Source organism: Callorhinus ursinus, unplaced genomic scaffold (assembly GCF_003265705.2).
Source record: "Callorhinus ursinus isolate GAN/ISIS: 27379988/994484 unplaced genomic scaffold, GSC_fseal_2.0 scaffold2, whole genome shotgun sequence".
Lineage (NCBI taxonomy): Eukaryota > Metazoa > Chordata > Mammalia > Carnivora > Otariidae > Callorhinus > Callorhinus ursinus.
The window spans coordinates 26,048,872-26,075,219 of NW_027397064.1; the positions used below are offsets into that span (position 1 = coordinate 26,048,872).

General features: G+C 36.4%; 2 long non-coding RNA genes across 2 annotated transcripts in view; one reads left to right on the forward strand and one right to left on the reverse strand.

The window, feature by feature from the left end:
- Nucleotides 1-9,553: 9,553 nt before the first annotated feature.
- LOC141374650 (uncharacterized) overlaps nucleotides 9,554-26,348 on the reverse strand; it is a 37,649-nt gene continuing 20,854 nt past the window's right edge. Inside the window, exons 2-3 of the long non-coding RNA XR_012381699.1 lie at nucleotides 25,182-25,293; nucleotides 9,554-9,603 (exon numbers count right to left, since the gene is read on the reverse strand). This is a non-coding gene — a long non-coding RNA (uncharacterized lncRNA). The remainder of the gene's footprint in view (nucleotides 9,604-25,181; nucleotides 25,294-26,348) is intronic.
- On the forward strand, nucleotides 13,237-25,319 carry LOC141374649 (uncharacterized). Its single transcript, XR_012381698.1, has 3 exons — nucleotides 13,237-13,370; nucleotides 24,485-24,555; nucleotides 25,189-25,319. It is a non-coding gene; the product is annotated as an uncharacterized lncRNA (long non-coding RNA).

The window sequence follows — 26,348 nt, forward strand, 5'->3', positions numbered from 1 at the left end:
TGATTGCTCCGTCTAATTCATGATGAAATACATTTAAAAGCATTGGAAAATTCTGCTCAGCAGGCTGTAGAAGACCGACTGACACAGGTTTGAATATGGGTAGGTTGCTTATCTCTGTTAGGGCTCTGTTACCTCATTAGTAAAATGGGGATATTGAGAGACATAAAGGCACCTGGCATAGTGCCTGGCACAGAGTAAGTGCCCAATAAATGTTGGGTTCATTTGTTTTCTTTAGAGTTAGTGTACTTGAAATTTATAAATGACTATATTAGTTTGATAGGATACTTGAAAACTAAAAATTAACCTACTCTAGTTGGTTTTCCCTGAACTGGCATCACTGACATAAAGTAAGATAAAAATAGCTTAGAGCAGAAATTCTTGGTTCTCTGAATTCTGGTAATGCTTCATGACATATTGATAGGATTTCACCCAGTGCATTTCTGCCTTAAATTCACAGGTAAATTATTTCACAGTCAAGGAAATGCTCTTATAGTACAATAACTTTAAGGTTTAGCATCCACTTTTAAAATTTCAATTATGGTAGCTCTGTGCTTTTTCTTTTCTTTTTTTTTAAACCAGAAACATGATGAGCTAATCAGGGGAAGAAAGGAAAGGAAATAAACCCAAAGGATTCTGCAGGGAAAGGGCCAGTGAGCATTTGAACTGAAAGCTGGTCTGATCTGAGAAACAGAATTCTGGCTTATTTTGTCTTGTAGCCACAGCCACTATTGCCAGTCAGTATGATGCAACACAGAACATGTACTGGAGCAAAATGGAAATCTTCCTTTCAGGAATCAAGGAATCAACACTGAGGAAATGACTGCGCATTCAGCAAAAAGTGGCCTCTTGCAGGACGAAAGGTATGACTGAACCCAGAGGAGTTGGTTTATTCTAAAAAAAAAAAAAAATTTCATTTCATCAGGGACTGTCAAATTCTGTTCCAATGACCCCACTTAGGAATTTCCAAGGTCAAGAGGAACACCTGGCAAGTTGGAGAACAGTGGAGAAATGCTCCTTCCATGCAAGAAGCATGCTTTTGATCTGATGTGTTTGTGCTCCCTCCATCAAAGGAGCCAAGATTAAAAAGAATATCAATTGTGAGAAAATGGTTTAGCCATCATAAAATCAGATAATAATGACAATAAGTACAATTATTTTAGAGCTATAACCTACACAGTTTATTATGAGTCATTTATTTATTTGTTCAAGTCCTACTTACATTTTCCTGCTTCTTTCCCTCACTAATGGTAGGTCAGATTGTCTTTGCATGTCCCAAGACTCGAATCAAAACTGGGTGAGCTGGTGGTTTCCTTTATAACCTATCTGAAATTGAAATCTATAGGTTTTTTTTTTCAGGCATGATTAGTCCTAAGTTATCAAAATTTACTAAATTGTTAAATATGAAACTGTTAAATACTAAATCATTAAATACTAAAGTAAAAATGTTATTGATATTATCAACCGAATTTGATATGAAAAACCTATTTTGTTGTAGGACCATTTGTTGTCAGTGTTCCCATTAGCCATTCTACTTTCCTTTCTAAAGGTACTAACTGACCGGAGTTAGTAGCAGTGTAATAAATGTTGTTGTTGATAACCTTACAGCCATTTGCTCCATTTTGCTTCTCATAGAACTAAAAATTCTGTTCTAGTATTCAATCATCCCCTATGTGGCCTTTGTTAGTCAGGGTTCTCCAGAGACACAGAACCAATAAGATATAGAGAGAGAAAGAGAAAATGAGATTTATTTTAAGGAATTGACTTGTGCCATTATGAGGGTTGGGAAGTCAAAACCATAGAGCAGGCAGGCAGGCTAGAAATTCAGATTAGAGCTGATGTAGTCTTGAGTATGAAATCTGAAAGAGCAGCAGGCTGGAAACTCAGGCAGGATTTCTATGCTGCAATCTTGAGGCAGAATTCTTTCTTTGAGAAACCTGTCTTTGCTCTTAAAGCCTTTAACTGATTGAATGAGTCCCATTCATATTACAGAGGGTAATTTGCTTTACTCAAAGTCAACTGATTAAATGTTTAATCACACATAAAAGCTATCTTCACAAGACTGAGGTGAAGACCCATTGTTTAACGGGGCACCACAGCCTAGCCAAGTCCACACATAAAATCAACCATCACACTGTCCATATAGCTCAAGGAAACTGATCTCATCACCAGCTCCAGGTTAGATTCTGATTATTGTAACTCTTTCATTGTTATCCCATCCTCTTTTCCGATGGTTGCCTTCGAAGCCAGGTGTAAGCCAAACATGATATGGAATTCCCCTGTCACCCCCTATTTTTCAAGAATAGTTATATAATGAGCATGTGGCCCAACTAGGCTGAGGTGATTGTCTTTCATCCCATGGCTGGTTTTTAAGCTTGATATGAACAAAGAGGGCATTTTACCTCAGTTGCTGCAGATGGACATCTTGAAACCTCATGAGAAATCAGCCTGATCACAAAGTTAACCCCTTAGAGAATTGTAGAGATGGAGCCGATATTTTATTTGAACCATTCCTGGAGCCCACATTCTCTCTCTTTCTCTTACATGAGATCATAACTGTCTTCATTTTTAAGCTAATTTGAGTTGCAGTTCCTCTCACTTGTGCTCAAAAACAACCTATATAGGGTTGCTAAGTAACAGATATAGGGAAAGACTAATAACTCTTTTAGTCCCATGGAGGCCCTCTAGAGCTTAAGTCAATAATTGTATCCACACCCCAGCCACAGTGAGTAGGTCAGGATTGAGCACATCACCAGGTCTGGCCAATCATGATTGGCCATGATTAAAGAGGTTTGAATCTGAACCTTGAACTTTTGGGGACATTGACTTTCTTTTATTTCCCCAGTGGATATAAATAAGAATAATTATTGCCCTAGATTCTACTAGCAGCTATATTGGGATTGTGATGAGACAATTTGCCCATGGCAGCCAACAGAATACGTCTACAGATCTCCTACTATAGGAACATGAGTGACAGGGAGCCTCAGGCGCTGCACTTTGAAGTTCTTTACTGGACTTGTAACAAGGTCTTGCCTACCAAGGCCTGCTCCCTACTGGAAATGAGCTCCTAGAAACACAGAATATTTGTGTTCATTTCCTTTAGCTCAGGGACTCCCAGAAAATTTTACTGAGACTTCCTACACTGCACAGATGTCTAGGACAATTCTACCCATTTTCTCTCTGTGTCTCTATCTCTGTCTCTCTCTTTGTTGTTTGCTGCTTTGAGGTCTGATGGCTCTCTAGACACTCCCAGCTTCCATTTCCATTTCCCCATTTCCATTCACATAGTAACTTCCCCTAATAATATCCTTGCACATTTAATAATATCTCAGAATTAGTTTCTAAGAAAATCTAGGAAAATCAAAGACATTAAAATAAAGAAAGAAACTGGATGGGACACCTGGGTGGCTCAGTTGGTTAAGCATCTGATTCTTGATTTCAGCTCAGGCATGATCTCAGGGTTGTGAGATCGAGACCCATGTTGGGCTCCACGCTGGGCGTGGAACCTCCTTAAGAGTCTCTCTCTCCATCTCCTTCTGCCCCGCCTCTCTCTTTCACTCTCTCCCTCTCCCTCTCTAAAAAAATTAAAATGAAAAAAGAAAGAAATTGGAACTAGTTTTATTGATTAAATCCTTGATAAAGACTTGACTAAAGACATACCTAGTCTTGGACTGTTGAGTTACATAAGCCAGTAAAATCCACTTTTGTTTTTTCCCTTAAACTAATTTAGATTGAGTTTTCTGTAACTTGCAAATGACAACCTCCTAAATGATACAATTAGTCTCAAAACACACTAACTCTAGTATATTTCCATGTGAGTTTTCATTGTGGGTATGATTAACATGATCCCAACTAGGTCTTGAATTAAGTGTTTATAAGTCTTGAAAGATCAGAAACAATCACAGTTTTAAGAGAAAAATTTACACAGAAAAACACAAGTGGCTTTACTTTAAATAATGCAAGAAAATGGAAAACATTCCGTCTTCCTTTTAAAAATTTAAGTCAGAGGGGCACCTGGTTGGCTCGGTCAGTTAAGCATCTGATTCTTGGTTTCAGTTCAGGTCATGATCTTGGGGTCATGAGACTGGTCTCTGCATCCAGCTCGGTGCTCAGCAGGGAGTCTGCTTGGGATTCTCTCTTTCCCTCTTCCTCTGCCCCCCTCCTCGCTCTTGCTCTAAATAAATAAATAATCTTTTTAAAAAATAAAATAAATAACAATTTGAGTCACTGTTAAGAACAGCCTGGAGTACTTTTCTTATACAACTTGTAGTTATAGAGGAGGGGGCTGGTTAGAGACAGGTATGGAACTCCCCCACTGAATTTTCCAAAGGCCATGAGTCAAACTTTAGAACCTAAGAAATTCATGGTGTGTTTTTCATGTATTATGGGGACAGGCACCAAGAGTTCATACTCTACATTAGAAAAATGACAGAAGTTCATTCACATCACTGAATATTTAATATATATAGTATATGTCTCAATATTTAAATAAGTTAATTAAAAACATGTGTACTGGTTTTTCAAAGTAGCTCTGCTGGGTAGTTAAATAATGTTTCCAATAAGGCTACCATTTTTCAGAAGGACTTTTGGGATTACTTTCTTTTGGAAATGTGATTATAGTCTTTGACACATTCTTTTGACTACTGTCCATAAAAACAAATTTCCTATTTGATTTGGAATCAGTGTATAGAAATAACCTAAATTTATTCAGCACCAACCAAGACTTTTGAATACGATGTTATGTTGAAAACACCATTTTTAGTTAAAAAGTAAAATGAGATTATGAAGATTTGCCTCTCATTCTTGAGAAAGTTTTTTTAAGACTGAAACAAATCGGTAATTAAATTTTCCCCACTTCCTATCAGAATGACAGCCTGACATGGGAGATGATTTCTTTGGATTTTGAAAGCTTTTTGGTCTTTAATAATTTCCTATGAAGATGCATCTGCATACAAGTGGGTTATGAAGAGGATAAATCTACTGAATTTTAACACTTTATTTAAAATACCATGATGAAGTAGGTGGTGGGAGGGATAGTATGAAAGAAGAAGTTGTTGAAAGGGGAGGGGAGAGGACGCCTGGGTGGCTCAGATGGTTAAGCGTCTGCCTTCGGCTCAGGTCATGATCCCAGGGTCCTGGGATCGAGTCCTGCATCAGGCTCCCTGCTCCTTGGGAGCCTGCTTCTCCCTCTGCTTCTCTCTCTCTCTCTCTCTCTCCCTCTGTCTCTCATGAATAAATAAATAAAAATCTTAAAAAAAAGGGGGGGGAGGGATAATCTCCCTGGGAAAAAAAATACACTAAATTTGAAGTTTCACATAAGCCACTTCTATGGTATAGGAAAAGAATAGATTTTTAGTGCTCTGGCTGGGCAATGGGAAATGATTTCTTTCAAGTAATTGTAAATATAGAATTGATTGAAATTCATTTTCATTAACTCAGAAGTTCTCTCTACTTTTTGCCTTTTGCATTCAGAAACATGAAGCTTCCCATTACAAGCCTTCTTTATATTGGTGATGATAAGTGTATCTTTTAAGTATTATATAACATATGTAGTTTAGACTTCATTCTCAGAGAACACTGCACATTTTCTAGGGCCTCGGGGAGACAAAGAATGATTTTTCCTTATAACTGATAGGAAGCTATAAGCATTTTTCTCAGGTTTTACAATATATTTTTCCAAAAATTTATGTCAAGCTTCTTTTTGAAAGTAAGAGATTCCCTAAAGATTGGAATATTGTAAGATTTTCAAAAAAACAAGTATTTCTGAGTAAAATGGACTTGAATCCATTTGACATAAAGCAAATATAGTTGAGTAGATTTAAAGCATTTGAGCAAGGAGTTTGATTTCATTGTATAACTTTCACTTCCTAACAAGTAAAAGCAGATTTGGTCATTTCTGGAGACAGACTTTTTTTTTTAAGGTGAAACTCCAGCAGGAATTCAGCATGGGGCCTGTGTTTACAAACTGAAGGATAGGGAGTTTCTATGACTAGCAAGGAGTATGCCGACTAGAATCTGAAAACTAGTTGGATGCTTACTTAGTCAAATAAAATTCTGTGCAGTGACTCAAAGTTCCAAAACAGTACCTTGATTAAAGTCAAAGAACACTTCTGAGCATTTTTATTACATTTCTAAGGTAAAAGAGTTTGAAGTTTTCACACTTTGTAATTCAACACAAACTTATTCTTCATAATCTCTTTCATTTCCTACTCTTTAAATTGATTCTTAAATTTGATCCTTTAGCTCCTTGATAATGCCAAGAAAATCTACTTCCTGAATAAATAGAGAGCTGAATATATATGTGGCTTACCCAAGATCTTACTCAATTTGTAACAGATGTGACAACAGAGTACAGATTTTCTGATTTCTATCTTAAGACTTGGTAACTAGCAACATTCTTCTTTGGGAGAATCAAGCCCTGTATCAGAATCGGAATTACCTCCTCAGAAACATTCCTTTTAGTGAAATTAGCATCTCTCAGTTGGCAAATTCACTAGATGGCCCTTTCAGATGTGTGAGATAATAGAAAATACATATTGGTCTCTGCCAACCAGTTCCTGGCACAGACCTCCTAAGAACCTTGGAATTTTCTAAGCAACGAGAGCAATAAAAAGTGTCTTTTGTTATGTGAATTAGGTGGCTTTTGGACCTGACCTAAGAATGGGGGCTGTTTGCCAGGGAACCAATCCTATGATTAAAGAGTTGGAAATTTCAGTCCCATTACCGCCCCCCCCCCCCGCCACCAACTTCCAGGGAGAGAAGAGAGGCTAGAGGTTGCATCAATTGCCAATGGCCAATGATTTAATCAATCGTGACTATGTAAAAAAGCTACTATTAAAAAAAAGAAGAAGAAAGATAAAAGAAGGACAAGGTTTGGAAAATTTCCATGTTGGTGAATACATGGTCCTGGGAGAGTGACACACCCAAGGAGGCCATGGAATTTCCGTATCCTTTCCCACATTCCTTGCCCTACCGATCTCTTCCATCTGGATGTTCAACTGTATCCTTTATCATATCCTCTTGTTAAAAAACTGGTAAAAGTAAATTAATTTTCTCTGAGTTCTGTGAGCCTCTCTAGTAAATTAATTATACCTAAAGAGGAGTCTTTGGAACCTCCAATCTATAGCTGGTTGATCAGAAGCCAGGGTGACTACCTGGGCTTGCTACTGACATCTGAAGTTGGGGAACAGAGGGGAATCATGTGGGATTGAGCCCTTGATCTGTGAAATCTGATGCTATCACCAGGTAGATAGTGTCAGAATTGAGTTGATATCTGCTGGTGTCCAAGAACTGCTTGTTGGTGGGAAAAAACCTCCACATATTTGGTGATCAGAAGTGTCAGAAGTGAAGTATTTATGTAAAAGTAAAGGAAACTCACAGGGAAGAAACACACAAAAGATAGGCTGAACTGAGGTTTTCTCCTATAACAGGAGGAAAAGACTAGGGTTTTCCCTTTTTAAGATGAGAAATTCAGAGAACACAGATTGGGTGCAACATTCCTCTAGGTGGAAGCAAGATTTACCTGACGACTTTTCTTCACCCTACTGTGGTAGGCAGAATTCTAAAATGACCCCCAAATGACCGTTGCCTTTGAATTACTTCCTCTCCTTGAGTGTAGGTGGAACATGTGGTTATGACATATGGCACAGTTGACCTTAAGGTGGAAGAGATTATCAAAGGAAGCCTAACATAATCATGTGAGCCCCTTAAAAGCAGAGAATTTTCTCTATCTGGTTGCAGAAGACAAAGATTTGAAGCACAAGAATAATGTGGCACCTCTTTTCTGGCTTTACAGATGGAAGGTGCTACATTAAAAGGACCTAAGATTGGTCTCTAGATGCTGAGAGCAAACTTCTGGGCCAACAGTCCACAAACAAACAAACAAACAAACAGAAACAAAAACAAAGAAAAAAAACCCAGGAACCTCAGTTCTAAAGCCACAAGACACTAAATTCTGTCAACAACCTGAGTGAGCTCAGAAGTTAATTCTTCCTCGGATCCTCTAAATGAGAATGCATCTAAATTTCAGCCTTATAAAACCCTAGGCAGAGAACCCAGCGAAGCCCACATGCATGCTGTCCTATAGAACTTGAGATATTTTGTGCAATGTTAACAAAACTGCATTGCTTTAAACTACTTGTTTGCAGTAATCTATCATGTAACAATAGAAAATTAATACACCCACTCTATCAGAAACATTAAATTTTAGAACAACGGCAACAAAAATATTCCATGTTGGAACACAAATAATTAATAGAGAATTTGAAATTCAGAGAGGAAAACTAGCTAATTAGATGAGAGTTCTCACCCTACAGATCTAAAGGATTTTCACTTTACCAAGTATTATATTTTAATATTTGGCAAAAATGTTAATATGTATATGGAATGCCTATCTAATGAAATGCCTGAAGCACATTTCTAGCATTCTCTAATATCCTCCATACAAGTATTCAATAAGGTATTTTGTAGCCTTTGAGTCCTTTCCTTTGGTCCTGATACCTACCTATCTACAGGAACCTTCATTAATATAAAGAAATAACCAGATACCCTTATTAAATCATAGTAATTCAGATTAACCTATAAGAGGCAAGCTCTCAAATCTTTTCATTATGAGCCAACATTATCTCTGTTGGAAAGCCACTAAAAAAAAAAATGGCTTTCAGAGTCCTATGAATAGAACTTCTAATTTTTGAAGCCTATCATCTTCACTGGTTCATGGGGGCAAAAAATCATTCAAAAAGATAAAGCTGCATTTTCATCCATTTATTCATCCAGGTAATTCATTCAGTTGTTCACTCAACCCACAAATACAGTATTAACTTAAGCCCTCCCTTCATATGCCTGCCAGATTCCTTCTGATTATCCTTAGAGCTACAGGGGGCAACCTACATCTTTGCTTCTATAATCCTATAGCAGGTCTCATTGAATTTTTAACTGGCATCCTAAATATCTATTTATGGCCTCTCTCACCTGTTGGGAGTTCATTGAGTATCTTGTTTACTGTGCATTTTATGGACCTTGCCCAGCAGCAGGTACATAGTATTTGCTCAATAAATTCTTTGCTGAAAAAATAAATATCAATTGCTGTGCTAGGCACTGGGAATTAGGACATAAAAGAGCATATCATTGCCTTTAGATAGTTCAGTCTCCAAGCACACATACTGACAAGAACATTGTTATGAGGTATAATAGTTCCTATGCAAGAACTATAAACAAGGTGCTTTGGAGGCATCTAAACTGTATGGGAAATGACCGTAAATAGTGAGCAGAGGCTGGGCAGTTGAAGGAAATAAGCATTTCAGGTGGAGGAGATAATGTGAACAAATTATCTCCTGTGACAAGCAAGTCACAACTGAGGCAATCCTAGAAATTCACATAGGTGGTTTATCATGTCAAGATGGTAGAATAAAGGGGTTGCCATGAGGGATAGAGCTAGAGAGATATGTAGAGGGTAGGTCATAAAGGTTTTAGTAGGAGGTGAGGAGCTTGGATTTTGTTCTTAGAACAACAGAGAACCGATGAGGAATTCTGAAGTGGGTACTCACATGAGAATATAATCTGATGCCCATAGAGAGAGACTAGTCAAGCAACTGAAGTTTGTGAATTCTGGAAAAAAAGAAGAGAGGTTACCCCGGCAGAAAGACAATGATTACCAGGAGTGAAGACTCAGGAAACATACAGAGACCAGGCTACCTAGCAGGTGAGGCCCAGGGTCTGATAGTTTGGCACTACCCAGCCCTCGGACCAAGCTTTGAAGTCAAGACTCCTGCTTAGAAACATGCAGAGAACAAAAGAAGATCCCAGTCTGTCAGAATGGGGCAAGAACTCAGGCTCAAAGGAAGAAAAAATTTGAAATTAGTTCTGTTACTAACCCTGAGTGAAGTACAAGACAGGTGAAGGTGATTGGTCACAGAAAAAAAATAGCACTTATTCACCAGAGCTAAGGCACATGGTCAGGACAGTATTCCTAGCAAAGCTGACTTTACAAATCAGGATTTTGTAAATTCTTCCTAAATGTATCAAGGAGTCTCTGTTGAGTAACAAACCATCCCAAACAACCACCATTTATTTAATTCAACTCTGTGTGGGTCAGTAGAGTATGTTCTACTGATCTCACTGGGCTCACTCTTGTGTGTGTGTCAGTTGCCAGTCAGCTCGATGGCTTTGCTTCTGGGGCTTGGCTGGTTTTTGGTTGAACCAGAAGCCTCTCACCATCCAGAAAGCTAGCCTAGACTTGTTCAGGGTCCCAAGAGAGCAAGAAAAAGCATAAAGAGTCTCTTGGACAACCAGGCTCAGAAATCATACAAATTGTGTTTCTACCTGTTAGTGTTTAAAGCAAGTCAGAAGACTAATTCAAATTCATGGGGTTAAGAAATAGACAAAACTCACTTGATGGAAGGAGATGCAAAGTTGCATTGCGAAGTCATGCAAGCAGGAGAGAAGAACCTGTGGCCTTTTTTTTTTTTTTATCTTCCATATTAAGTAAAAGAAAAACTAGTCCAAAATGTTAGAGGAGAAAGTTGTTTAGTGGCTATAGATGAAGAGCAGAGAGTGAGGCGGAAGTGTCCAGTCTAGTCTTGTCTGCATTTTGGCCTAACCTAATTCAGAGATGCAACAACAAGGGATATTTAGAGTCTATCAAGTCTTAAATATAGTCTTCCTTAGAATGTTTGAAGAAAATTTAAGGGTTATAAATAAAGCTTTATCTAAGAAAAACATTTTTTCATTTATCATAAGAGAAACACTTGTGGTATTTTTTTTATTGTTACTTCTAAAAGAACCTGGAGGAATGTAATACAGAAAAAGAAAGTTTTGAAGTAGAGGAAAGAGATTAGGGATGTAGAGAAATGTTATTCTAGTGCATTGATCCTCAAAGAGTAGTCCATCAGAGTAGAAGCATCACAATACCTGGGAATATATTTGAAATGCAGAAGCTCAGACCCACCTTTGACCTCCTAAATCAAAATCCAAAATCTGCATTTTAACCTGATACCCAGGTAATTCATATGTATATTAAGTTTAAAAAACACAGATCTTATGGGATAGCTGACTAGGTATTTTAGTATCCACAATATACCAAAAGGGCTCCAAGACTCACGTGCGCGCATGCGTGCATGTGTGTGTGTGTGTGTGTGTGTGTGTGTGTGTGTAAAAGAGACAGAGAGAGACAGATGGAAATGTGGCTACAAAGCTACCAGAAGGAAAGTCAGCTGACTGCCAATGCCAAAGTACCCATTTCAGAGTTTTACTTAGCAATTTGCTCTGATTCTTGATCATACCGCATTGTAGTCGCATATTGGTTCAAAAACTGGGTAAAGTGAAAAGAACGCTGTTTTTGCAATCAGAAGACCTTGTTCCAAATTTTGATTGCATAGTTTACTGACTGGGTTAATTTAATCTTCAAGGTCTATATTTAAACATTGGCTTGTGTCCATCGGGTTTCATTGCAAAAAATAGAAAACCTTCTATGTTTCCAAGTATAACCAGTCTTATAAGAGACAGAATGACTGGCTTCAATTCTCTACTTCTTTGCCATGACCTCATCATTAGCAGAGTGTGTGAACTGCAACCTTGTGCTTTTCTCCAGAAACTCCTGGAATCATGGTATTGACCCTTAAACAGACCTGAATAGAATATACAAACAAATGATTAGTGTCGTCCTGTGTTCGAGTTCAGAACATACCAAAGGAAAGCCTGTAATGAACTTGTCAGCATTTTTCATAGGAAATGCATGTATTAGTGGTTTACACCCGGTTTTGGTTATGTTATCTGAATTTCTGTCATTGAGCTTGATCACACAGCTTGGTTTTAGCTATATGACCAAGGAGGTATAAAAGACCTTTCTTCCTCAGATAAGACTGTGGCTTCTTTGAAATCAAGGTACTTCATGCATATGACATAATTTCTGCACAAAGTATGCTCCACCAGCTCTTGGCTTTGAGCTTGGCCATGTAAGTTGCATTGGCCAGTGGTATGTAGACGAAAGTAACAAGGTACCAGTTTTGAAACAGGATTTGAGAGCCCTTGCAGGTTTCTGTTTGTTCCCTTGTACTTCTGCCACTGCCATTAGAAGACTTCCCATTCCAGCTAGTTAGCTGCTGCCTCTTCCACAGAGACCCAGGACTGAGCATATATGGAATAGAGTTGGCCAAGCCAAGACCAGCTGGATAGATAGCTTAAAGCAGAACCACACTGCTTAGTCACACACGGCTTAGGTCAGCCAATCCCAGACAAACTGCAGATACATGAGAATAGGTTGTAGTTTTAAACCACTGAATTTTTGGAGTGGATTAGTAAGCAATATTTGTAAAGAAATAGCTAACTGGTACTGATCTAAATGTGGAAATTAAATACTTACAAACTTGTTGGAAGAGCTAGAAAATCACTAAATCCAGATTCAGAAAACTTCAAGAAACCACTTCTTTATAATCCCTCAAAATAGTAATAGTAGGGAAATGAGGAGGAGTTTTTTTTAAGATTTTTATTTATTTATTTGAGAGAGAGAGAGAGAGAGCACAAGCAGGGGAGAGGGATAGAGGGAGAAGCAGACTCCCCAACGAGCAGGGAACCAGATGCAGGACTTGATCCCAGGACCCTGAGCCAAAGGCAGATGCTTAACTGACTGAGCCACCCAGGCATCTGGGAAATGAGTTTTGTTGCTACATAAAATCTGTCTGCTAAAGCCCACTGTGGTTGGATGAAAATGACTGCTACCTCCCTTCCATCTTCCAAATCTTGTGTAATGCATCCAATTGACACAACCCTTCTGACAAAGGAGTTGGGAAAATGTTGTTTTGGGACTTTTAGCCCCTACACAACAGGCACTAAAAGGGGTTGGGAATAAATATAGAATGCCTATGTACATTTTCCAGCAGAAGTATTATAATTATCGCATATTTGGATAAAACAGACTTGTTATATGATTTATGGGGTACTCAAGACAGAAGTCTTAGTTGCTTTGGGATTGAAGAGGGAAATGTGTAAGAAAAATTGACAGTAAGAAAAGAGAGAGAAAGAGAGAGAGATTCAGTAAAGGAGTCTAGTAATGGCATAGCAGCCGGGGGGCGGTGGGGGGGGGGACAAAAAACAATTTTCTGGAAAGCAACTGAATGGTAAAATTCAAAATATTTGATATTGTTTTCATTTGTTTCTTTTCTTTGCTTCAGTCTTTCCATTATCTATAAACCTTCAGCTAAAGATTGTTACACCAGAGCCTTGTGTTAGTGGTACTATAAGTAATGAAGGTGAAGAGGCCACTTGAAGAACAAAATAAAGTGTGACAGCAGCCTAGGAAGTTATCTTGACAGATAGGAATCAATAACTGAGTTAGGAAGAGAAATTCAAAGCAAGTGATGGAAAACCATCAAGAAAAGGTAAGTACTCTCTTCAGAATCTTGAAAAATAAAACAAAGGGTTATGCTTTCCATTTTTACATGACCCAAAGTGTGAGCTTTTTCATTTGGACATTAAAGCAAAGAGAGACCCCAGAATACTAGAAGACTCAGGGACTATTGGACTATGTATACAAGGTCTCTATATATGAGCAATGCAAGAGAATACACTCAGAAGTGGCTGAGGATGCACAGACTATTTCTTATCACTGGATTTCCTATTATTAAATTATATAGAAAAGAAAGGGGCACATAATTAATATTCAGGTAATAATTATCCTATTGTTGATTTAGGCATGAGAAGTACCAGCGATATCAGAAGCTACTTTAAATTTGTCCCATAAGGTATCCTGAACTAATCTAGGATTCACATTACAGATCCCCTCTCTTTTAGATTCTTGCCTTAATTTCATCTCATTTGATATATATTTTTTAAGTCCTAATTGCCTTAGACAAAGTTTAAATTGGGAAATGTCTGTCTCATACAATTTCAGGTCTTCAGCAACTAAAAAACATGTCTTTGCATATGGAACAAGGGGAAGAAAGAAGGGCACTGTTAGCCTTCATTAAAAAGCTAAGAAATATAACCAGAGGGATGTGCTATTAAGAATAACAATATGTGAATTAAAATCCCAGATCTTAGGATAATACACTATAAAGTTCAGAGCCCATTCAACCAAAAGTGAAAAGAATAATTCTCCACCCCAGTTTTTAATTTAAAACTGTCTTGCTTGCTCTTTCCTGAAAGAATGATTTCTTGGAAGTAGATAAAGCAGTTGGGTGCCAGCCAGTTTTTCTCTGGCTTCCACTCATTTATATTAAAATTATATTTGGTTGTTGAGTACACTTTGGATCCAAGAAGTAGTGGTCAGAAATAAAAGGACCAAAAGCTAGAGTGCCCTCAAAACAGATAATAGGAACTCAAGGTAGAAGGGATCTTTCTGGAGAGATCCTTGTGCCATTTACAGTCATTTCAATCAGTCCTTGTATTTCTTAATACCTCAATTCCAAATAAGTTTCTTAATGCCATCTCTTTTCTGAAGAGGAGATGAAACTCTCCTTGATTAAACAAAGAAAAGGAAAGAAAAATGCTCTGTTTAGTCTTCATGTAAGATTTAACACACAGTGATTTCTCATCTGAGACTTCCTCATTGTCTTCTACTTACATTTCTGTTGTTATCACCCCTTAAAGGCATGGAGTTCTATTTTAGATCTTCTACCTCTCTGCCAGTGTTCTCTATACAGCAGGGACTCAAAAACACTCAGTTGTTCAAGACAATGATCTTTGTTCTTTTGTATCATGACTTCTTTCTGTCTTTTCCTACTCTCATCCTGCTGGCCAATAAAATCTCAAAAATTTCCAAGTCCAACAGCTTGATGTCTTTCATTTCTCTTAACAGATCTTACTACATCTGTACTAAAAAAACTGTACAACTCTATTTCAGGTCCATAGCTCATTTTCTATTAAAATATGCTTAAAAAGAAGTATATGATACAGTTTTTTTATAGTTGACCTCACATGTTATGAGTGATCCTGGGAGAAGGCAGAAAAACTCAGGTCATCAATAGGGCAGCTAGACACTCAGGTTTTAGGGGAAAATGTGGAACGTATTCTTATATTTTTTTCAAAGACTTTTTTGACATGTTGCTGTGCACTTATCTCAGCCCATTTGGCAGTTAGTAATATCAAGTTCTTCAGGGTAAATATCTGTGACCTCTGGTGATTAGAAGAAAGAGAAATCTATGCATCTTCTTGCCTAATAATCTGTCTGTTGCATTATAGTAAAAGCAAATGACAAACTTATGAACATTTATTAGCAAGAAGATACACACAATCTTATTTTATGCTCAACCACTAAGAAATCTCCATCCAAATGCACTCCAACAAGGCCACCATAAGAGATCCTCATTCTAAGACATATACAAAAATATCCCAACAGGTCATCCAATGTTTTTTGGGACAAGCAATAGGCAAAATGCTGGATACATGCTACCAAATGAATCTCTAAGGTCTGCAACACTACACCACATTAGTGCTAGGCAGCAAGGCTTAATAGTCTCTTGTATTTGGATCATGGAAAGTGATGGTGCCTATACCACTGTTTTAACTAATCATGTATCTTCAACTTCATTCATTTCACCAATGAAAAATTATTTTTAACATTTTTTATACTAATTAGTGAATCCTTTGGAGTAGTTTGCTGTAATATTTAAAGAATATATGAAAACAAAATTGGAGTAAGATATTCTAGCTAAGGTCTTCCAAATGCTACTATCCTACTATAGTGTATATACTACAATGTATACAAGGTTATATAGTAAAGGTAAAATACTCAACCACTTGCATCACACAATTCAAATGGAGTATTTTAAAATAAATTATCAAATAAGCAATATAATAATCTTAAACCCCAATCTGATTTTGATTACCTTAGTTTAGTATTTTTCCTGTGTTCAAGCACCATGTTGATATGGATGACAAACTATTTCTCAATCAACATTTATGTGGCAGTGGAATAACAATGGAGGAGAAGGAAGTTAAGAACAAGTATATAATAATTGGTCTGGAGAAAGATCCAGACCCTCTCAAGAGGAAACAACAAAGCTTCTCATCACAGCAATATTTGTTTAAAAAAAGCTTCTCTTGGCAGTAAATATGGTCAAGTGCCTCTCCCTACAACTCTTATATCACTTTATTCTGTTTTTATGTTGCTTTATAATATCTATGTTCTATGGCATTACTATCTTAAAACAGTGGAATAAGAAATAAATGAATTTAAAAACTTATTTTGAGTAAAGTATCCTATAGTCAGAAACTATACATCTGGTTTCCCTACTCAAAGCTTTGGGCTAGTTCACCTGCTGTTATTACTACTTGGAATGTCCTTTTCCCTTTATGTTGGCAAACTGTGTACTCTTCTTCTTTCAGCTTACATCCTCCATGAACCTTATCCAAATTAATACTTCTTAAATGTCTTGTTTTCCTACTCTTAAATCCCAACTCCGTGCCCCTATCTTCTATCTTCATTAGATGTTTTCAGTAAGTAATACACACCTCAAAGAAGGTGTAAATGTTACTTTGGTTTTTAATTTTATTAAAGCAACCATTCATATTTGCAAAAAAAATGGTACTGAACAGCATTATCTAAAAGTAAGTTATTTGATTTTCTGGTCTTTTCACCAAAATATCTGAAAATCATCTTCATATTTATCAAAGGTTTATAATACACAGACTGAGTGATATAATAATAGCTCACATGATTTTATTTTACTCTAAAAAGAAAAACAATAGTTTGGCCTTATCATCTTTGGGTAAACTAAGTTTATAAAGGTTAAATAACTTCCCTAAATCACAAAAATAGTATAGTGATGGGGCCTTGATTCTAACTCAGGTTTGTTTCACTGCAAAGTCCATACTCTGAAGTATCGGTGGACACTAAGGAAACAGAGGGTTTGATCCTTGGAAAATTATAATATGATTCTTAAATGAGAGAAATCCAAAAGCACCAAATATAGTTAACAGAGTACTTACTTAGGAAGAACAAGATTAAATATACTGGAATCAAAGAGTTAAGACACGATCAGCTTAATGAAATTGGAGGTCAAAAGCCCATGACCAGCTATTTCTAAACAATTATGTAATCATGGGTAAGTTGCTTAATCTTTGTGTTTCAATAATTTTATCTGTTAAATGAGGTAGCTGACCTAGATGAATTCAAAGCTAAAACTCTACAGCTCATATAGAAGAAGTGAAAACTTTTCCTCAATGATTATTGTCAATAACCATTTAGACTCAGCAAAACTGTAAGTCAGGCTGTCTTGGTATTTCTGTATATATTTGTGTGATGCCAAGACTTGATGTTACATTCCAATTTATATTTATTATTTTTATAGATGCTCTCCTGCATGACTGAAATAATCATTTCTTTCTTCTTGCTTGCACTTTTAGAGACAAACAAAATAAAGCTGAAGTTTAAAATACATAAATATTTGTCTTTTGCTAACATTGACTTTTGGGAAAATAAGATAATGCTCCTTGGAATACCTATGACCCGATAAGTTATCAAAAATATGATTTCCCCTCAGAATGCTTTATCATACTGATTTAGAGGTTGACAGCTGAAGAAAATTTAAATACACACACACACACACACACACACACACACTATACTAGAAAAGACAAAAACAACAACATATCTTTTTCTATGGAATAAAGGATTAACATTCTGAAAAGAGGCACTTTATTCAGATTTAGTTAAGGACTTATATGTTATTTTAAAGTTTTAAACTACAACAACAAATAAAATGATAAACCTATTCTTTCTATCTGAAATGATTATAACTGTAATGACACTAAGTCATTACAGTCATACACTAAGTTAGTTTCATTAAAAAAATAAACTAAATTTCAATCCATAACATCCAAAAATGCTATCCTTTAAATGGATTCTTACTTAAACCTTTAATTCTGTATAACATTCCTGGTTAAAAAAAAAAAATGTTTTCTCAATGAACAAAGATGTGTCAGTAATATTTTGTAAATAATGGTGATTTTCTTCTTGAATTTAATCTAGATTTATGTAAGGTTTTTAGTTTATTTTAGAAATCATATATTCCATGACTTGATATATATTGTTTAAATGATAATACCATTATCTATGATGATTATGATATAGGTTCATCAATTGCAACAAATATACCACTGTGTGGGGGGATGTTGATAATAGGGAATGCTATACATGTGGAGCAGGGTGGGTAGAGAGTATTTGGGAAATCTCTATACCTTCCTCTCAATTTTAAAATGCTCTAAAAAAAGTAGTCTTTTTAAAACAGAAGAAAAACCATATAATCCATCTAATAGATGTCATAAAAGCATTTCATAAATTCTGTTCATTCATGGTAAAAGTTGTCAGCAAATTAGGAATAGCATGGGATTTCCTCAATTGGTTAAGAATATCTACAGAATAAAACCTACAGGTAACATGATACTCAATATTGAAATATTCCAGCTTTTTACCTAAGATTAGGAACAAGACAAGGCTATTCATCTCATTATTTTAATTTATTATGGCACAGGAGGTCCTTGCTAGTGTAATAACATAAGAAAAAGAAAAAAGTCACAAAGATTGGAAAGGAAAATAAAACTGTCAGATTTCATGATTATTTATATAGAAAATCTTAACAAGTCTATAAGTAAATTGCAATAATAAGTTTATCAGGGACACAAGATGCAGGTAAATATTTTTTAAAATTAATTGTAATTTATATACTTGCAATGAAAAATAAGAAAATGAAATTTTTAAATAGTCTTATTGAAGTATTATTGATATACAAAAATTATACATCTTTGATGAGATTAGACATATGTATACAATCTTGAAAACCATCACCACAATCAAGATAATAGATATATCCATCACTTCCAAAGGTTTCCTTGTGTCCCCTTTTTTATTTGCTTGCTTATTTCCTTTCTTTTGTGGCAAGAACACTTAACATGAGACCTACCCTCATCAAATTTTTAAGTGAACAATACAAAATCGCTGACTATAGTCACAATGCTATTCAGCAGATCTCTAAAACTAACTCAGTTTTCATAACTGAAACTTTATACCTGTTGAAAAATTCCCCAATTCTCAGTCCCTCCAATCCCTGGCAACCACCATTCTATTCTGTTTAATGAGTTTAACTGTTTTAGTGCCTCAAATAAGAAAAATCATGCAATATTTTTTTATTTTTCTGTGACTACCTTATTTTACTTAGCATAATGTTCTCCAGGTTCATTTATGTCGTCCCAAATTGCAAGATTTCCTTCTTTTTGAAAGCTGGATAATATTCTATTGCATGTTCTTTATTCATTCATCTGTAGATGGACATTTGGGTTATTTTGTAACTTGGTCATTGTTGCAATGAACATAGAAATGCAGATATCTCTTCAAGATTCTGATGTCAATTCTTTTGAGTATATACTCAGAAGTGAAAGTGCTGGATCATATGGTGGTTCTATTTTTAATTTTTTGAGGAAACTCAATATTGTTTTCCATAGCTACTGTACCACTTTACACCTCCATCAGCAGTGTACAAGGTTTCCAGTGTCTCTGCATCCCACCAATACTTCTTCTTATCTTCTATTTTTTTTTTTTTTGAGAATAGTCATCCTAACAAGTGAGGTAATATCTTATTCTGGTTTTGATTTTCATTTCTCTGACCATTAGTCAGTGATGTTGAGTACCTTTTTGCCTGTTGGTACAATAGCATCAAAACTTTTTAGGAATATATTTTTTAAAAGATATGAAGATGAGTACCTTAAAAACTACAAAGTATTTTAAAAAGTAATTGACTTAAATAAGTGGAAAGATAAATAGAAGAGACAAGCTATGTGAAAGAAAGCAAATCAACAGATGCCTGAGGTCCAATGCTAATGTACAAACAGGATCACCGACAATAGGACACAGTGATGTTTTTAGGGAGATAAAAATGTTCTCTATACTGCATGTTATATTATAGAATAGACCAAGAATGTCAGCAGAGAAATCTATGAAAAACAAACAAATGCAAATGCTAGATAAGAAGTTACAATTTTCACCCTGAAAAGTTAACTCATTTGAAGAAACATCAGAAGATTGGATATGGCAGGTAAAAAAAAACCTCAGTGACCTTGGAAAGAGGTCAACAGAAATTACAGAAACTAATTACCCCTCCCCCTAAAAAAAGGGTTAGAAAATGGAAGTATCAAGATCTTTGGGACAGTATCAAAAGAGAGAATAGCCAAGAATTTTCCAAGATTTATGAAAGATATCAATCAACAAATCCTAGAAAATCAACAAAACCAAAGCAAAATATGTCTATATCTAGATCTATAATTTTAATACATATTCAATATATATTCTCAGAATACATATACATCTATTTTAATATGTATTTGCTCTATATATTCAGAATTTACATTCATATTTTTTAAAAGACTATATTCTGATTTAAAACATACATAATAATAGTGTGTTGTGACATTTATTACATTTGAAAGTAAAATACATGACAGCAAGAACACAAAGGGCGGGAAGAGGAGGAAATGAAATCATTCTGGTATAAAGTTCTGACATTATTTGTAAAGACTGATATTGTTAAAAATACATCATGATAAGTTAAAGATGCACATTTTATGATCATAACTATGAAAAAAATCGCTCAAAATTTATCATCTATATTTCATAATGCATGTTTGGGAAATAGGATGAAACCCAAGCAGAACAAGCCAAATCCAAATATTAATCAAGATTCTAAATCAGTCTTGTTCACTGAATCGTATTAAAGCATGGGAAAAAATCTAATCATTTATTGAAAATTTACTATGTACCAGGTACTAACTGAATACCAAAATGTATCATCTCATTTAATTTCCACAATCCAATGAAGAAAAAGCTAAAACCCTGAGGTTACATAGCTAATTTACCTGAAGAGCCAGAACTCAGAATAATTTCAGTCCACACACTTTTAACCACTACAGTATGTAGCTTCTTAAGCCTCCATAACACATTTTTTTTTTCAAGAGAGCAAACAAGATTAGCACAAGTGTATTGCCCATGCCAAACCATGTTGTACAGGAGAACTTTCATTATCTGCCTAATCAGTCACTGATCGAAGTTTGTTTACTACTTTAAAACTTGTAATGAGTTTATTACCCTTATATCAATAAGCCTCTTCAGCCCCCGGGAAAATATGATCATATCAGCCATAATAAACAACATTTATATTTCTTGTTTCCATTCATTATTTCAAGCCCTGTAGCTCTTCCTGAAGTCATTGTTTGGTACCTCCAGGGCATGTCTTGCATGTGTTCACAGATGTGACATTTTCCCTTTCGTTCCTCCCCTGATGGGATCTCCCCAGCCATGTCTGTAACAGAGAATTCTGTGTCTGGGATACTATGTGAGCCATCTATCTCACTGTGGCCACTGCTCCTGGTACTTGTGAAGTCCAGAACCCAGGTGGTCATATAAGGGCACTGTTCTCCAACATCGCTGAAGTCATGCTGGTGCCTATTCTTCCCAGTACTGCCTCTCTGCTGTGGAACCTGGAAAGCTGTGTGCCTCTATTGCCTCCAATGTCTACAGAACTCCTCTGCCCAGGCACAGCTGAGCACTGGAGTCAGGCCATGTTACCCCAAGTTCCTTGGGTTCTCTGCCTAGTTGTTCTCCTTTCATGACCATTTTTCAGTGCAAAGGTTCTCAATCCTTCCTGACGTTAGAAATACTTGAATAAGTCAATCAGAGAAAGACATGTATCATATGACCTCACTGATATGAGGAATTCTTAATCTCAGGAACAAACTGAGGGTTGCTGGAGTGGTTGGGGGTGGGAGGGATGGGGTGGCTGGGTGATGGACATTGGGGAAGATATGGGCTACAGTGAGCGCTGTGAATTGTGTAAGACTGTTGAATCACAGATCTGTACTTCTGAAACAAATAACGCAACATATTTTAAGAAAAAAGAAAAAGAAGAAGATAGCAGGAGAGGAAGAATGAAGGGGAGTAAGTCAGAGGGGGAGACGAACCAGGAGAGATGATGGACTCTGAAAAACAAACTGAGGTTTCTGGAGGGGAGGAGGGTGGGGGGATGGGTTAGCCTGGTGATGGGTATTGAGGAGAGCACATTCTGCATGGAGCACTGGATGTTATGAACAAACAATGAATCATGGAACACTACACCAAAACAAATTATGTAATATACGGTGATTAACATAACAATAAAAAAATTTAAAAAAAAAAGAAATACTTGAAACACATGGGAAAAATGTCAACGTTTGGCATGTGCCCTGAGGTTCTGGGTTAATATGCACAGGTCCCAGGTGGGTCTAAGGTGCAAGTGAAGGTGAAGAATCTCTGACTTAGGTAGCTACCAAAACAATCCTGCCGTCTTTCACCATGTGCAACAGAGATTTCAGTGAAAGGGATGTGTAAACCTCAGAGCTCATAAACCCCGAAGAGAGGGCAGCCACTGAAAGAAGTATCTCATTTATAAGGCACTATTTTGCTGCTTACTTGTTAGGCAGGCTATGCCAATCAGAGAATAAATCTGTGTTCTACACACTATGGTATTAGTATATCATGAACACAGTAAACCCAACTTCCCACAGAACCCTCATAGCGTTAGAGTAATTCATTGCGCTCACCCTCTCCAACCCCCTCCTGTTCTCTCCCCCCACTCTCTTCCTCTCACTCTCCAGGTTATGGAACATTGATATTGACAGAATCTCCTGAGCCCACAAATCTATTTGTAGGTTAACAAGGTATGTAATCAATGCAGATAAAAAAGAGAGGAATGGGGTCTTTGGGGGAAAACACAGAAATTCATTTTCTCACAGAAGAACCAAAACCACTTAAAATATTTTTCTGGCTCTGTAGGTAAGAATATTTATCTAACTCTTTAAATGCCTTGTTTGTCCACCTCTGCTGGAATCAAGCTTTAAGAATTTATTTTAACTAAAATGTAATGGAATGATGTCTCTATATTGTTTCTATTTGAAACACAATATAAAATCAGTAGCCAATTAGTGAAAAAAATTGCCTGTACCACATTGTCCATTCCACATCAACTATTGAATATTGAATGGAGGAGAGTGATCTATTGTGCCCGCATTCCTATCAATTGTCTTCCCAGCTGCCAGTAGGTCTTGTTAACCAAAAAGCTTATATAGGATATAAGTGAGCAATTCACTTGAGTTCTGATGAACACCTATTTTCATTCATTTTTGCAACATAGACATTCTGTTCAAGACTGGATATTTGCTAGTAAAAACTGAACAATTAGGAAAATGACTTGGTTCTTTCATCAGTCATACAAAAAGCATAGATTATAAAGTCAGAGTTCTAGGTTGGAGAAAAAAGGAGGCCGGGTAAACTGTGTCTTTTATACAGGTGAGTTTATATTAGACCTAGCCCTCAACCAGATAGTGATGAAATTACACATCACATCACTCCCAGGAAAAACCCCAGGTGCTGTGGTAGTCATCAATTAATTTAGAGAGCCAGAATTTTTCCTTTGCATTAGTGTTGTTTGAAGGGCCTTAGCAATGGAAGAATACAAGAGTGCTTGATTCCTTCACTCCATGAAAAATGGTATGGAAATATTTTTTCCTTATGAGGTAATGCCAGGTTGGCATTTGATCCCTTGCTATTTATGCCAGTGGAAGCAAAGAATATACTGTGATATGTGACACTTTATGGATTGTTTCATAAATCAGAATTTAGTTGAGGCAAAAGTAGAAGTCATCTTTCTAAAACTGGAATGTTAACTAGGTTTGAAGCAGAGAATGAAAACACTAGCAAGAACTTCCAAATAATCTGAATCATTCATTATATGATTCAATCAAGCTCAATTGGCTATAAATCCAGTTTCCGGTTAACTTCTTACAGAGTAATGAAGGTCAAGAACACATTTCTGCTTCTCTCAAATTCTGGGTATTCTTATCCATAAAATGTATGAGTGAGTGAATGAGTGACTGAGTGACTAAGTGTGTGTGAGTGTGTGTGTGTGTGTGTGTGTGTGTGTGTGTGTGTGTGTGTGGTTGCATTCAGAAAGGAAGACAGGCCCCAAAGCACAGTTTCAAGATAAAACTCATTTGATTTATTCAGTTGAGAAGTCCTCAGAAAAGACCCAGACTCATCTGCTGCCTTGTCTGGGGTTGAGAAATAGTTTGGCCAGGTACAGTGTTCTATTAAATAATCTATTTTTTATAAAAGTTTTATATGTATTGCCTAGGATTTATCCAATTTTAAGCTAAGAATAGGGATTACTTTCATGAAATGGCAAAAAAAATCTACTAGTTAGAAGTGACTGCTTGATAGATGAGATGGTGCTCAAGGTCAGAATCTATTGCTCTCTGTCTTTTGTTCCCTCTGTCTGTGATCAAGTTCTTTTAATTGCAGAGAATGTAGATGGGAAATATTAACTCTATCTAGAATGAACCAAATTTAGCTGTTTCCGATACTTTAAAAGGTGCCTTTTAGACATTATCAATTTGTGGCGAAATTGAAGACCAGAATTTTGAAAATTGTCAGAAATTATACTTCTAAGTAGTTGCTACATTATTTTTTTAGATTTCATTAGCCTTTGGTGTTTTGGAGTCCTGCACAAGAAAAAGAAAGTAATGGCTTACAGTTTTGCTCTGGTAAGTAAGACAATTTTATCATATCCCACTTTTCCCTTTTTACTTCTTTCCAGTGAAACCTAGGTCTTTTATTTCTGAAAGCCTTGAAAATATACAGTTTCATATTAATAGTAATATCAAACTGTTTCTTTTTATCTTGGTTGTGGGATAACCTGTTATCTTGGTGGTTGGTAGAATTTAGCACTTCGGGAGACTTAGATATAAGAAAACTGTAAGTAAACAAATATTATGGTATCTCATTGGTAATTCCAGTTAAAAGGGGCCTTTATTTCTTAGATATTACGTGTGTGTGTGTGCTTGTACATGAACACATGCATGTATATGTGTGTTTGCTACAAATATTTTGGAAAACTTGTCATATGACAAAGAAATTCACAATTGCTTGTAATCTCACCATTCAGCTTACCAACTAGAAATAGCCACTATTGACCTTTTAGTAAACATCCCATTCTATCTCTTTTTCTTTGTTATTTTTTCTATAAAAAACAATGTTTTATCATGTATGTTAAACTTACTATAATAGCATTTAATAAATAAGGATAAGCTAGATTATGCTGTGGAAGCAACCCCCAAATCCCAGTGATTTATGACAACAAATCTGTATTTCTCCATCATGTAACACTCACCATATAGGACAGCAGACTCCTCTCCAAAAGAGTCTCCAGGACACAGGCTGAAGGAAGCTTCGTCATCTTTAGCTGAGCCATCTGGAACATGTGGCCACAGCAGTTGTCATCACTGGGGAAGAATTAACATCATACAAAGGTTTTTCACTACCTCAATCTGGAAGCAAACTTAGTTCTGCTGATTATAAATGGCGTAGAATAGCCATAGGGCCCCTGAGAGGGGATTGAGAAATGTGGAAAACATATGGGGTATTTGGAAAGCAGCATAATTTTTTGCCACAGACATTTTCTCATGTCAGTGAATACTCCTTAAATATATGATTTTTAGTGCTGGAGAATGTGCCATTGTTTGTGTATAATTGATTATGTTTAAATTTACAATAACATCTACCATTCCTATCTGTTAGCAAAAATAAGACAAAACAAAAAAACAACTGGGAACCACTCTGTGCCACTTATGAATGACAAATAAGTGGTCATCTATGAAGTAAGGTCAAGTATTACAAGGATTTGGGCAAAAAGAGAATGTGTTTGTCATTGGTGTGCAATAAATTACCACAAATTTAATGGCTTGCAACACTCATTTAGTATCTCTTGGGTTTCCTTGGGTCAGGAATCTGGGTGTGCTTAGCTGGGTCCTCCATTTCAGGATCTCACTACTTGAAATCAAGGTGTTAGCTGGGGCTGTATTCTCATCTGGGGCTCTACTGGAAAAGAACCACTTCCAGCCCTCCTCAAGTGGTTGGAAGAATTCATTTCTTTGTATCTATAGGACTGAGGTTCCTATCCCACTGCTGGCTATTCACCAAAGCCACTCTCAATCCTTTCCACAGGCCCTCAGCATATGGCAACTTACTTATTCAAAGCCAGCAACAGTAGTCTGTTCAATCTGCTAAGAGGAGGTCTCATATAAGGTAACCTAACCTAGGGAGTGACACCCTTTGTCATATTCTGTTGGTTAGAAGCAAGTCACAGGACCCACCCCCACTCAAGTGGAGGATATTATACAAAGGTGTGACTCACTGGGGGTCACGTTGGGATGTGGCTGTCCCACGAAGCAATAGATACACTCATCTATAACCTATAGATGTGTATCATAGTCCTATGGAAAATTAATGACATCCCAACCTGAATGGTCATTGGACCACAGATATGGTCATTATTTTC